The sequence below is a fragment of the Lepisosteus oculatus genome, chromosome 1 (genome assembly GCF_040954835.1).
Source record: "Lepisosteus oculatus isolate fLepOcu1 chromosome 1, fLepOcu1.hap2, whole genome shotgun sequence".
In the NCBI taxonomy this organism is placed as follows: domain Eukaryota; kingdom Metazoa; phylum Chordata; class Actinopteri; order Semionotiformes; family Lepisosteidae; genus Lepisosteus; species Lepisosteus oculatus.
The window spans coordinates 29595128-29606990 of record NC_090696.1 but is presented as its reverse complement, the minus strand read 5'-3'; positions in this window follow the sequence as shown (position 1 = coordinate 29606990).

The window sequence follows — 11863 nt, the reverse complement described above, 5'->3', positions numbered from 1 at the left end:
TTGAAATAGACATTGGTAGTCAAAACTATGGATTGACCTAAAACATGTCAGTTCTCTTTTACTTTCTTAATAACATAAAAATGATTACAAATGAGAGGAGGCCATACAGCCCATCTAACACATATCGGTAGCTAGTAGCTAAATGATCTGAGGATGTCATCCATATATTTCTTGAAAGAACCAATGGCTTAAGCTTGAACAACAGAAATAATACCAGTTACGTCTAAACTGGAGTAATGAACAATTTTCAAATGTGGCTTGTGTTAGTTACCTTTGGATAGGAGTCAAAGATGGGATTTTTATGATGTGTAGTGGAGTAGATTATTCACAACTCCCACAAACCTGCTAGCTCAGTTTAAAAACAGTTTTTGCACATGGTTTCTATCTGTGTCCTGTGGTTCATGTTTCAAAGTTGATCCTGAAGAAGTCCATTTGGTTGACTTTTATCAGTGCATTGGAGGATTTTGAATACTTGTATCAGGTCTCCTTGTAAATTTCTCAATTTAAAAGGAGTCATTTGCTTCAGCCAGTCAGTGTAGAATATTCCCTTTAGCCAAGGAACGTATCCAGTTTCTCTTCTCTGGAATTTTTCATAACGTTCTTAAAAAGAATGAGGCTTAGGGTTGTTTCAAAGTAGGAGCTATGGTAAAAGCAAGAGTAAAAGTATATGTTGCTGATGTTGCATGACGGAATTGACAGGGTATTCAAACATGTTTGCCAAGAAAGGGGAATATTTTGGTAAGAAACGTTGCAGCAAATCAACATAACACACAGATGTCCTCTGTGGATTTTTGTTTTGAGAAGATTAGTACATTTTAGAAAAATGTATGCTTTATAATGAATATTCCTGTCTTAGTTGAATTTCACATTTTTGAATACCTGAACCCAATTACAGGTGCTGGTTTGTATCACTTAACATTTGTGCTGGAATTGTACCATATACTGGAAGTCTAAGTAATGCCTATAAAAGCACATGGAGTATATACTGTAGATAAAATATCAGCCAGCATTTGAGTAGAAATGAGAAAACTGTTAAGAAAAGAGCCCCTCTTTTCTTTGAGACAGACAGCAGCTGTGAAGGTGACGGAGTAAGGAGGGGTTTGTAGCCTTGGCAGGGTTCCCTGACAGCCAACAAGGAGAGAACTCTGGACTTGCTGAGGAGGCCAGGGGATCCTACAGTTCAAAGTCCTGAGGTTTATAAGGTATGGATTTATCAGTCACCAACGTGATATCTAAAAAAAAAACAAATCATTTTTTAAAAAGAAATATCAGTTCAGATTTCCTTGATATGCTTTTTGGTTTTCAATGGAGAAAACACATTCATTCATTTAAAATAGTTACCTGGATTCTCATTTCATATTTGTAGTGTAAAACATTAAGTACCAAAACATAAGAACATACTGTAACAAACAAGAGACCATTTGGCACAAAAGCCCTATTCTGGTAATTACTACTGTAGCTAATTTATTCAAGAATTCTATCCAGCTGTTTCTTGAACTGATCCAGGGCAGCAGTTTTAACCATCTGGTTGGGTAGCTTATTCCAAACTCTCACAACCCAAAGACGTGCTCCCTATTCATGGGTTTTAATGCACTTCTTTGTGGTTAGGGTGTTCATTCTGCAGAAACACTCCGAGTTGACATTCAAAGTGTCTTTGAGGATTTTGAATGCATGTATCATGTCCCTTTTTTGTCTTTGTTCTGGACTAGAAAGATTCAGCACTCGTAGCCTGTCAGTGCAAGACATTCAAGCCAGAATATGTATATTTTTTGCTGTTCTCTGGAAAGACACCAGAGCGGCACTACACTATCTTTTCTAGAACATGACCAAAACTGTCCAAACATTTCTAAATGAAGCCTTACTAGTGCTTCATACAATTTGAACATAACATTCCTTGATTTAAATTAAATAATTTTAACTGAATATACAGTATAGATATTTTACTGTTTCCCCACATTGTCTTCAAGATATAAATTGTCAACATAAATACAAGCCTTTTTCATAAGCAGTCTCTTGTACTGCATTGTACAGTAGTTTCCATTGCAATATCCCATTCTGTCTCTCCTGGCTCTTCTAATAGCATTTTCACAGTACCTCTCCTTGCATTTCACTATAATCCTTGTTAACTGAATCCTGCTCTTTTTAAATTTTAAAATGTGCTTTCCTTTGTATGTTTTTTTCTTAATTGACTTACTGAACTATTAAACTTACTAAACATACTGTAACGCAACGGGGGCTCAGGCGGGCGCCCTTGCCGCATCTGGTCGGCCCCATCCCGACTGGAGGCTCGAACCCGGGACTTCCGCGTCTCTCTGCAGCGACCTAGCCCCGTGAGCCAAAGAGAGATCTCTCCACAGCCCAGTAGCTGTGGTCCTGCTATCACAGGGAAGGGCGGTGACGTCACCCGCTCTGGTACGCCGGCTCTTACACACACTGCTTGTCGGCCGTAAGCGTTACAATACGTTATTCAGCATTACCCTGAATTAATCTTTAAATTCTTTAAGTATTTTATGTACTCTTTGGTTTTATAAACACATTGAGGAATACCCCAATGCATTTTATAAAACAGGAGAACAAAAACTAATCCTTAATCTGTCATCATAATTCTTCTTGTATTGAAAACTATAAGGAACCCAAGTGTGGAGGTATGAGGATCCTATGCAGACGAAGGAGAATGAAGCAAGTGTCCGATCCAAAACGTTAGGCGGGTTCGTAGTCAAAACAAAATCAAAAGGTAGTTCGAAAGCCGAGAGATACTGAAACAGGCCCTCCGATCCAAAACATACGGCAAGTTCGTGGTCGAAAGGGAAAAGGAAATTCAGAAAACGAAACGGGGTATCCCTAGAGCGTTTCAAACAAGGCGAGATCAGAGCTCTCAATAAGAGACAACAATACCGAGCAGCAAGAAACGCGTTTTGATGGTTTAAATAGCGCTGCATGCCGCACGATAGAGCGTGTGCTGATGGATTAACACGTGCGGCGGCGCTTGTCATATTATTAACCCGCTGCTGGCACTGGTTAGCTCTTCTGTGTGTCGATCTCAGCTGGCTGGCGGTCGTGTCAATGACACTGAGCAGTGGAACCTAGTCACGGGTATGTTTAAGAGCTGTTTTAGCAGTGTTTAAGAATTGTATTCAATGAAACTACAAATAGTTAAAATTACACATTTACACAGAATATATGATTATCTAAAATCCCTGGGAAGAGAAAAATTCTCCTTTTTTGAGCTGTACATTAAAATAATATCTCAAAGTAGTACTGATCCTCCTTGAGTGGAAAATTCACAAGTGTTGACGTGCACTTCAGTATTCACAGCGGGAAATCCCTGCCAGACAGGATTGAGGATTGTCATCAGTTCACCTTCTTCAGTGTTGGAATTTAAATGAGATCAGAAGAACCTGTTTAATGATTGAGCAGCAGTCCTGGGTGATGGTTTCAGAACTTGGCACACAGTCTTTAGATAAGCCATCCAGATACTCTATCAGGACACTGGGGGGATTACTGCTGCACATTTTCAAAAGCCATATTATATATTTAAGATATGTCTAATATAATCTTATAATCACCATTTTATCCATCTGCTATGTACCTTTTTGTTTTTATTCTCACCCAAGAAAATTCCCTTGCCTTTTCAAGGTTGTTTCACTTTCTTTTTCAAACAATTCCCCACATAATGTAGAATAGGTACTTTCCTTTACAGCAACCTACTGTATCATCTCACATTCTAAGATTATATTTGCTTAGAGCTAATAATGAAGCAATCGGGGGAATTCTGTTGCTTCCTAACTGAGTTAGGTTCAAGTTCATGTTTATGTGTCATTACACCCATATACAGTACAAGTATACAGTGGAAAGAAATATCGTTCCTCCTCATCTATGGTGTAAAAACAGACAGGACACTGACATGGACATTGTAGACAGGATACACAGTGCAAAGTGCAGACAGTGCAAATTACAAGTTAAATACATAATACAATATACTTTACACAACACACTGGGGGGATTTTAACCCTGTTTCTGGAATTGGGGCGAGTGCAAGTAGATTCCAGGGTGTAGAGGAGCCTGACAGCCTGAGGGAAGAAGCTGTTACAGAGCCTGGTGGAGCTAGCCCGTACACTACGATTGCTTTTCCCAGATGGTAGGAGGGCAAAGAGTTTATGCGAGGGGTGGGAGGGGTCATCTACTATACTGGAGGCTACTACATCTACTATACTTAAAAGTGAAACAAGGAGCTCTCACACCCAGCTTGCTTTTTCTTTTCTAATATTCTTTGTAATTCACTTCAGTTATCTTCTGTAACTGCAGCCCTTTCTTCAAGCACCTGAAAAGTGAGATTCATTAACAATGTAGCCCGTCTTCCACAGCTAAAGGCAAGAGGGCCCAGTCCTGCAGGTTAGGGCCCTGGACAGAGTTTGCACTCTGACGGCTCACTGAAGAGCTGCTTAGGCTTTGGCTTGGAGAAGCACAGCTGTGCTCTCTGAGGAGTTCATTGTGAGCCGCATCAAGGATTCTCTTTGCCCATGTGAAGCTGGTCAATGAAAAGGACTGATGTCACAGGCATTACAGCAAGACAGCATTTGACAAGTGGAGAAAGAGACAAGTTGGTTTACATTCCTTGGAAGAAATGGATAATAGAGCACACTGCATGGTGAGGAGGGAAATAAATGAATTGTCTTTGTACGGGACTTTCTGCCCTTGGTGCCACTGTATATACTGAAAGACCTGTGATGGACCTGGCACATATAAGGACAGCCTTCTTAACTTCATTTTTTCTAATACAGACCAGCACCTAATCCTCCAAGCTGCCAGAAATCTTAAAACAGCCCTTTGGCAGTGTCACTCCAACACAGAGCACATTTCTTTCATCCTTCACAGAGGCACTGTGACATGAGTAAGCCTTAGGAGACGCTGGATTGCATCACATGAGTGCAATTTCATCATCGGATCCCATGCATCTCATGATGCATTAATTTGAAGCAATGCTGAAGCAAACTGAAGCCCAGAAGATTATGGATTAATGACAAGATTTTTTTCCCTACCCAGTTCTAGGCTTCTTTTGTTTCATGTAATATATACAGTACTTACTGTTGGTGATTTAATTCAAAGTGAAGTGTTTTTGTGAGGTTATTTTAAATTGATTTGTCAGATTTAGTCCTGGATTAAATCAAAACTTTGACACAGTCACACTACAGTTCTTGCACATAATATTGTCTTTTTTAACAATGCATTCTGCCTTCAATGGACACAAACACATTTTGATATTTGTGACTGATTGGTAAGTTGCAAATAATCCTCTGAATGAACAAAAAATAATCATGCAGTATATACAGTACAAGATAAATTCTATGACTTTTAAAATCTTATATAGCTTCTGTTTTTTTGCAGCTTCACTTATATTGTGTGAAGAAACCAATCCAATTAAGATCAAAGAGCTCTTAGCATGTTTGTTTTGGTTTTAGTTGAGTATTTTCTTTCACCTGTCATCAGATTTATAGTCACACTGTCAGTCACAAAGACAGTTGATGTGATTCAGTTGGGCATGTGTGTGAGAGGTTGACAGCATATACTTCCTATTTTAGTGAAACATAATTTCCAGGAACTGCCTGTGGTTAATTCAATCCACAACCCACAAAATTATAAATTTAGAGGAAACCAGCCTTTTACTCAAACTTGTGTGATCTTTTCTATGTAAATGTTATAGTATATGCCAGTATGTAAGACAATCCACAATGGAAAAGGGTTGTTATACTTTCCAGTATGACAAGCATCTCTCAATCAGAGTGCAGGAGGGTCTCTGAATCTCAGGTGCTCTGAGTATTGCATTTACTCCTCTAAATACTTCTTAGACCACAACACTTTTGTCCAGAACAAACTTATTTATATGAGGGGCTGAATATATGGACTGAAGCAAACACCAAAATACATCAAATAAATGTTTATTCCCATGAAATTTCATGTGTACCCATCTACAGACATTTAGTGGGATTTAAGGTCTTTTTGAGAAGAGGCGCAGGTAGGGACAAGTTCTGATTCCACCAGCTCATGTTAATCATGTTTCTCTACATTGTGCATGGCCATAGTGTATTTCATTATGTAACACATTGTGACAGAGTGCTTATTTTTTCTTTCTGAATGTGAAATACTCCAATACTTCCCTCTACCCTTCTGGTATGTTTGAGAGAGTGTATGTGATACGAATGAAGTGTGAATGATACTTACCCTTTTGTTGTTTCCCTAAAATCACTGCAGTGTTTTTCCCATTTGGAGTATTGTATTGTATTATATTGTATTGTTTTGTGTTGATCAAGATGGCCAATAGCCACCTTTCCTGTTTGTAGTATCACACAAATGATCTTAAAGGGAAAGGTTACTGGTGAGCCATCTATAAATAACCGATGTAAGGTTAGGTGTTTTGTTTAAGCGAATATATCATGGTTGCATGACTCTGTTAAAATTTATAAGGTTTTTTTTTGGGATGGTTGAATACTTTATTTTGAGCAAACTGCTCATATCTGTTGAGAAAATGTGAGTGAGTCCCTTTAAGATGATGGTCCTTAGAAGAGGAGGGGCTATAAAAGGGACTAGGAGAGCTCAGTATGGAAGAGGGTGCCTTGGAGGAAGGTGTGGAAAGTACTCCTGTGAAGGTTATTTTTCCTGTTATCCCTATTTTGCTGGCAATAAATCCAGTGCATTTGAAGACTGCTTTGTGGGAGTTTCTTTTCTTTGAGCCAAACCTGGTTACTTGGCCTGTGACAATCATGAATATGTTTTGTGACTTTGAATCTATTATCAGATGATGTGTGTAATAAAAGCACTGAGCAGTTGACTCACTCTGTTGCTCTGTGCCCTGTGGAGCCAGTGGGGAGCGCTGCTGGGCTAACTGACTCTCAGGCTGCCCAGCCTGCTCTGCTCCTGGGGGATTCACCTGGTGTTGTAAAGAGCTGAGTGGGTGCTGCAGTCAGCAGGCTGCCAGCTGTGGAGACTCCCCTCTCTGCAGGTGCTGATGACTCTTCTGTAAGAAGCGATGCATGTTTGTGCAGCAGAAATGACGTGTCTTTGTTCAGAGGTGCAGAAGGAAAGCGAGTGTGTGGGCGAGTTCTGAAGAGAATAGGCAGCACCACAGTGGTGAAAACCCCCCCTTTCTTGGGGATCGGTGTCAGCCAGAGCCGCCTCACTTCCTGTGACTGTTCCTGAACTGCTTCTCAAGTAAACCCCCAAAGCAAAGCCACTGCGCAATCTGCCCTTAACCTTTATTAGTGTCTCCGATTGTAGGCACACGACTTGACATTTCCAAGCTGCTGTCTACCCACATTCAAACCCACAAAACGAACCTGACAGCTGAGACCAGCAGGCAGAGTGAGGCCACGGGGAGGTCACATGTTGCTGGGTATGTCTGTATGTCCCAAACACAGAGATTGGATACCGGACACTCAGAGAAAAGTATGAAAATTAAAAAGAAGTAACAGTGACCAAGGTGACAGAAATCAGACAGTGGAAGGTTTGACTAAAGTTGGACAACAACTGGTATGAGAGTAAATTGGTAGTTAGCTCTATCTCAATGTAGCTGGGATTTCAAAAGTTTCGATTTTGGTCATTTGAGAATGTTTTACGTTCTTAGCCTGAAAGCCTGAACGCTTTTGAATAAACAATTAAAAAGCCACAGTAGATCTCTGGCTAATGGATTATAATAAAAAAACTCCCCCAAAGTCTTAGGAATGTAAAATGGCAGGAAATTCTTTCCCTGCAGGTAAAAAACATCAGTGCAAAAGAGGACAAAAGCTGAATCTTTTAGCCAATATCAGCAATCTGATTCCCAGGAAAACAAAAAGGGAAAGGAACTTCACTGCTGTTGGTTTCCTGAACTTTATCTAACCAACAAACTCTGTATGATAAGAGAATATGAGCCTACATGTCCCCACAGACGCTGAAGCCTTCACAAAATAGTTTGGTTAAAGCCTGTGGGCTCCCCAATAGCAAACTGACAGGTGGAGAAAATCCTGGGGCATCTTCAAATAGCGGGATCCAAAAGACCTGCTTACTAAGTTTTACCATGAGAATTGTATTTATCCCAGATAAGTCAACAATTGGCTACGTTAGCACACAGTTCTTCAAATAATCTGCATGAAATGGTTAAAATTTGTGACTCTTCAGTGAAACATTATAGCCTTTGCACTGTAGTTTCGATTTTTCTAGTTCAGAGATCACAGGTTAATGACTTATGTAAATATAGAAAAAACTATTTTCTTTCTATCTTTAGGCTCTGTGGTGTATGTCTATATCTCTGCGGTGTCTAACACATACCATATGTGCTACTTCCACAAGAAGAATTGTCTTTCTTTAGACCAATTGCAAGCCAAATATCTTTCTTATGTACAATACACTGATACAATATTTTCCATGCCAATGGAAGCAGGACCTCACTAGTTAAACATGAAGGCAGAAGTCAATGAAAATCCATGCTGATTGCTTCTACTGCAGTTTGATTACAAATATAAACCAATTAGAACACATTTCACAGAATCAGGAATAACCCTGAAGTGAAATCATGAAAGAGCCTAGATCAGGAAGGCCATCCAAGATAATCCACTGGGAAAGTAGGAAACTAGTGAGGGAGGCCACCATAAGGCCAGCATTGAGTGTGAAAAAATTACACAGTTCAGAGTCCGAGATGGGAGAAAATGTCTGTCGGTCAAGAAGATACTGAGGCACTTCATAAAGGGGGCTTTATGGAACTGAAACAAAAGATCTCAAATCCTGTATGGGGTTTACAACAAGGCACCAAAGTGATGCAGCAAACATCAGAATTGGATCTTTTTGGTCTAAATGCAAAGCGTTACACCTTATGCAAACCCAGCATATTGCATCAGTCAGTCAACACCATCGCTAAGGTAAGGTATGGTGGTGGTGACATTATGTTATAATTCTGCTTCTCATCAGCAGGAAGTGGGAAACTTGTCAAGGCTAATGGAAACATGGATGGAGCAAAATACTGGCAACTCTTAGAGCAAAACCTACTTTAGACCTAAGACTGGGATGATAATTCACATTTCAGCAGGGCAAACACTGGAATGAGTTAAAAATAAGAGAGTAAATGTCCTTGAGGAAGCCAATGTCTTAACTTGAATCCTATTGAGAATCTGTGGCAAGACTTGAAACTGCTGTCCGAGCAGCCTGAGAGAGATTGAACAAATCTGCAAGAAACATGGGCAAATACTGGACCAAGCCAGTGTGCAAAGATGGTAGAGACTTACCCCAAAAACATGTGTGGCAGTAAGGCACCAAATATTGAGTTCAATTAACATATTTCAATTTTTGTCTGTTTAGATTTTGCTGAAGTAGCTTATCTTACCCTATCTTATCTTTACTTTAGTCTAAAAACTGAGGTTTTGAAATTTAACATTAAAAAAAAATTATTTGCATCTTTTTGTATTTTCCCAAAATGGTAAACAATATGAAGGGTCTGAATACTTTTTCAAGTCACTCTCACATATATCAGACATCTAAAAAAATATCCAAGGGTATAGTGTTAAGAGAGGTCGGCAGATCATCACATCCAGATACAATGAAATCAGAGATGTGTGTGTCAAGGAAGAAGTGGTGACAATGGGACATTTTAATTTTACTTACACAATTTGGGAAAAGCAATAAAAAGATCAGTTGAAACTGAAATAGTAAACATGGCAAGACATTATTTACATTCTGGGGAAGCAATTACTCTTATTGTTAACTGCATTTTAACAATAATTACAGTAATCAAATAATCAAAATCCCCAAAGTCACCCCAACTGACTTCATCAGAGTCAGCAGTGATACACAAACCAGGGGACTCAATTGGAAACTAAAGAGAAGTGCATTTACACGAGAGAATTTTGGCACTTCTTTACCCTAAATGTTGTGGGAATCTGGAAAAGCTGCCCAGCCCAGTCTCTCTTTCTCTAAATGCTGCTGCCAAAGGCTTTTTACTCTTTCAAGCTGTCCTCATCTGAGGTTTCAGGGCTCAATCTTCTTTCTTCATTTGGACTACAGCAGCTCTAAGGTAGCCTGATGTCTTTCTATCAGATCCACTGTTGTCCAGCTAAGAAATGAACTAGTTTTCCAGCCCATTGCATTTCAAGAAGCTTCTGACATTTAATCTTCTACTTACTGTAGATGATCCTCTTAAATTCCTTAGACAAGTCAGGGAAAGGTCCATATCATGTACAGTAAGTCCATCATGTTTGAAAATCTGTCATGTCCTATTGTAGCTGCCGTGTCTCTGTCTTTTGGTTTACATCACAATTTTCACCAGCTTCTCTGTGTACTGGGTTTGTAAATTAAAAATGCAAAAAAAAATCCCAATAAAACAAAAATGATTTGTCTGTGAGATTGGAAATGTGATGAGGATCTCTTTTTAAATTCAAAGGAATGCAGAGATGAAATTCAAATGTATAGAGCATTACAGACATGGCATGGGCAGACTTCGATGCATCAGTTTTAAAGGATCCAGCTAGATGGCCAATTGGAAATAAAAGGTTTTTTTTGCTTAAGGACAGTGGCTCCACTGCTTTATATGTATGCTTTATATTACGACTGTAGTCCCTCCCCCCTTAAGGGAGCTCCGGCCCTTTCACTTTGGATTTGAATTTGTGCACCTGTCTCCTGTTCCCAGTCCACCTTAAAAGCCAGGCGCTGACGTTAATCCCGGCTCTGTATCTGATCTCCGTATCGTACGAGTCCTGGTCCTGGTCCCGTCTCCATTCCGCCGGTTCTAGTTTTTATCTTGTCTGTTTTTGGATGGACCTGCCGGTTTCGTACTTTTTCTTTCATTTTGGATTCCCCCTTTAGATTTCTACTGGATTGTTTGCCCCGGACTCACCCCCCCTGAACACCAGCGCACCAAGGACACGCCCCCCTGTTTTGATCCCCGTTTCCTGCATGGCTTTTCCCTCAGTGTTTCCTCACTATTCCGAATTGTGTCGTCCGCATAGGTTCTGGAAAGAACTGTCCTCTACACTTTATACCCGTGTTAGCAGATAAGGAATTTGTAGAGAAGCCATTGGTCATTAATTCACAGAGGAAAAATGTGGTGTGATGCTTTAGTTATAAAATCTTCTTCACAAGTGAAGCATTTGTACTTGCGTCAGATGGAGCCGACAATTAAATACTAATTATCTACAGTTCTAAATAAACATGAAAAGTCAAGCATCACTTAGAATTATTTTCCAAAATCCATGGAACTAGTTGAGGTGTTTGACGATGTAATTAAAGAACGCATCAGCAATAAACATAAACATGCCCAAAAACGTGCCCAGAGCTACAAACGCGAGGAAAGGCACAATTTCATCATATACTGTATGTAATAAAATACAAGGGGGTCAATCTCATATAACATACAGTATGTAACACAGTAATAGATTAAGGAACCAGCAGGTTATAGGTTGTGCATGCTATTTATACATTTTCATATGAATTACTATTTTAATTCATATATCCTGAAAGTGTGAGCAGAAGTGTTTGATATGGATTTATATTTAGCAAGGGGGCATTTTAGCCTAGTGCAGAAAAGGTTTTTAAAGTATGTAACTTTTTATCTCACCTGAATATGATTTGAAGTGTTTATCAAACCCTGACTTCCTGAGTGCTATAGTATCTGATCACCGAAAATCTTAAACATTTTATGGTATCTTTTTTGCAGACAGTCCCAGCACACACATCTCTAAGTACCCATCTACAGTATCTACCTCATCTCTCTGCACCCTTCCAGCTGCCCCATATCTCTGGGGTAATTCTATGTCCCACCTTGTGTGTGGTAATGTCTGTGACAGGTTGTTTTTGTTAGAGTCTGTCCTGTTTTCATCTCATTTCAGAGCTGTGGTTGAGGTGA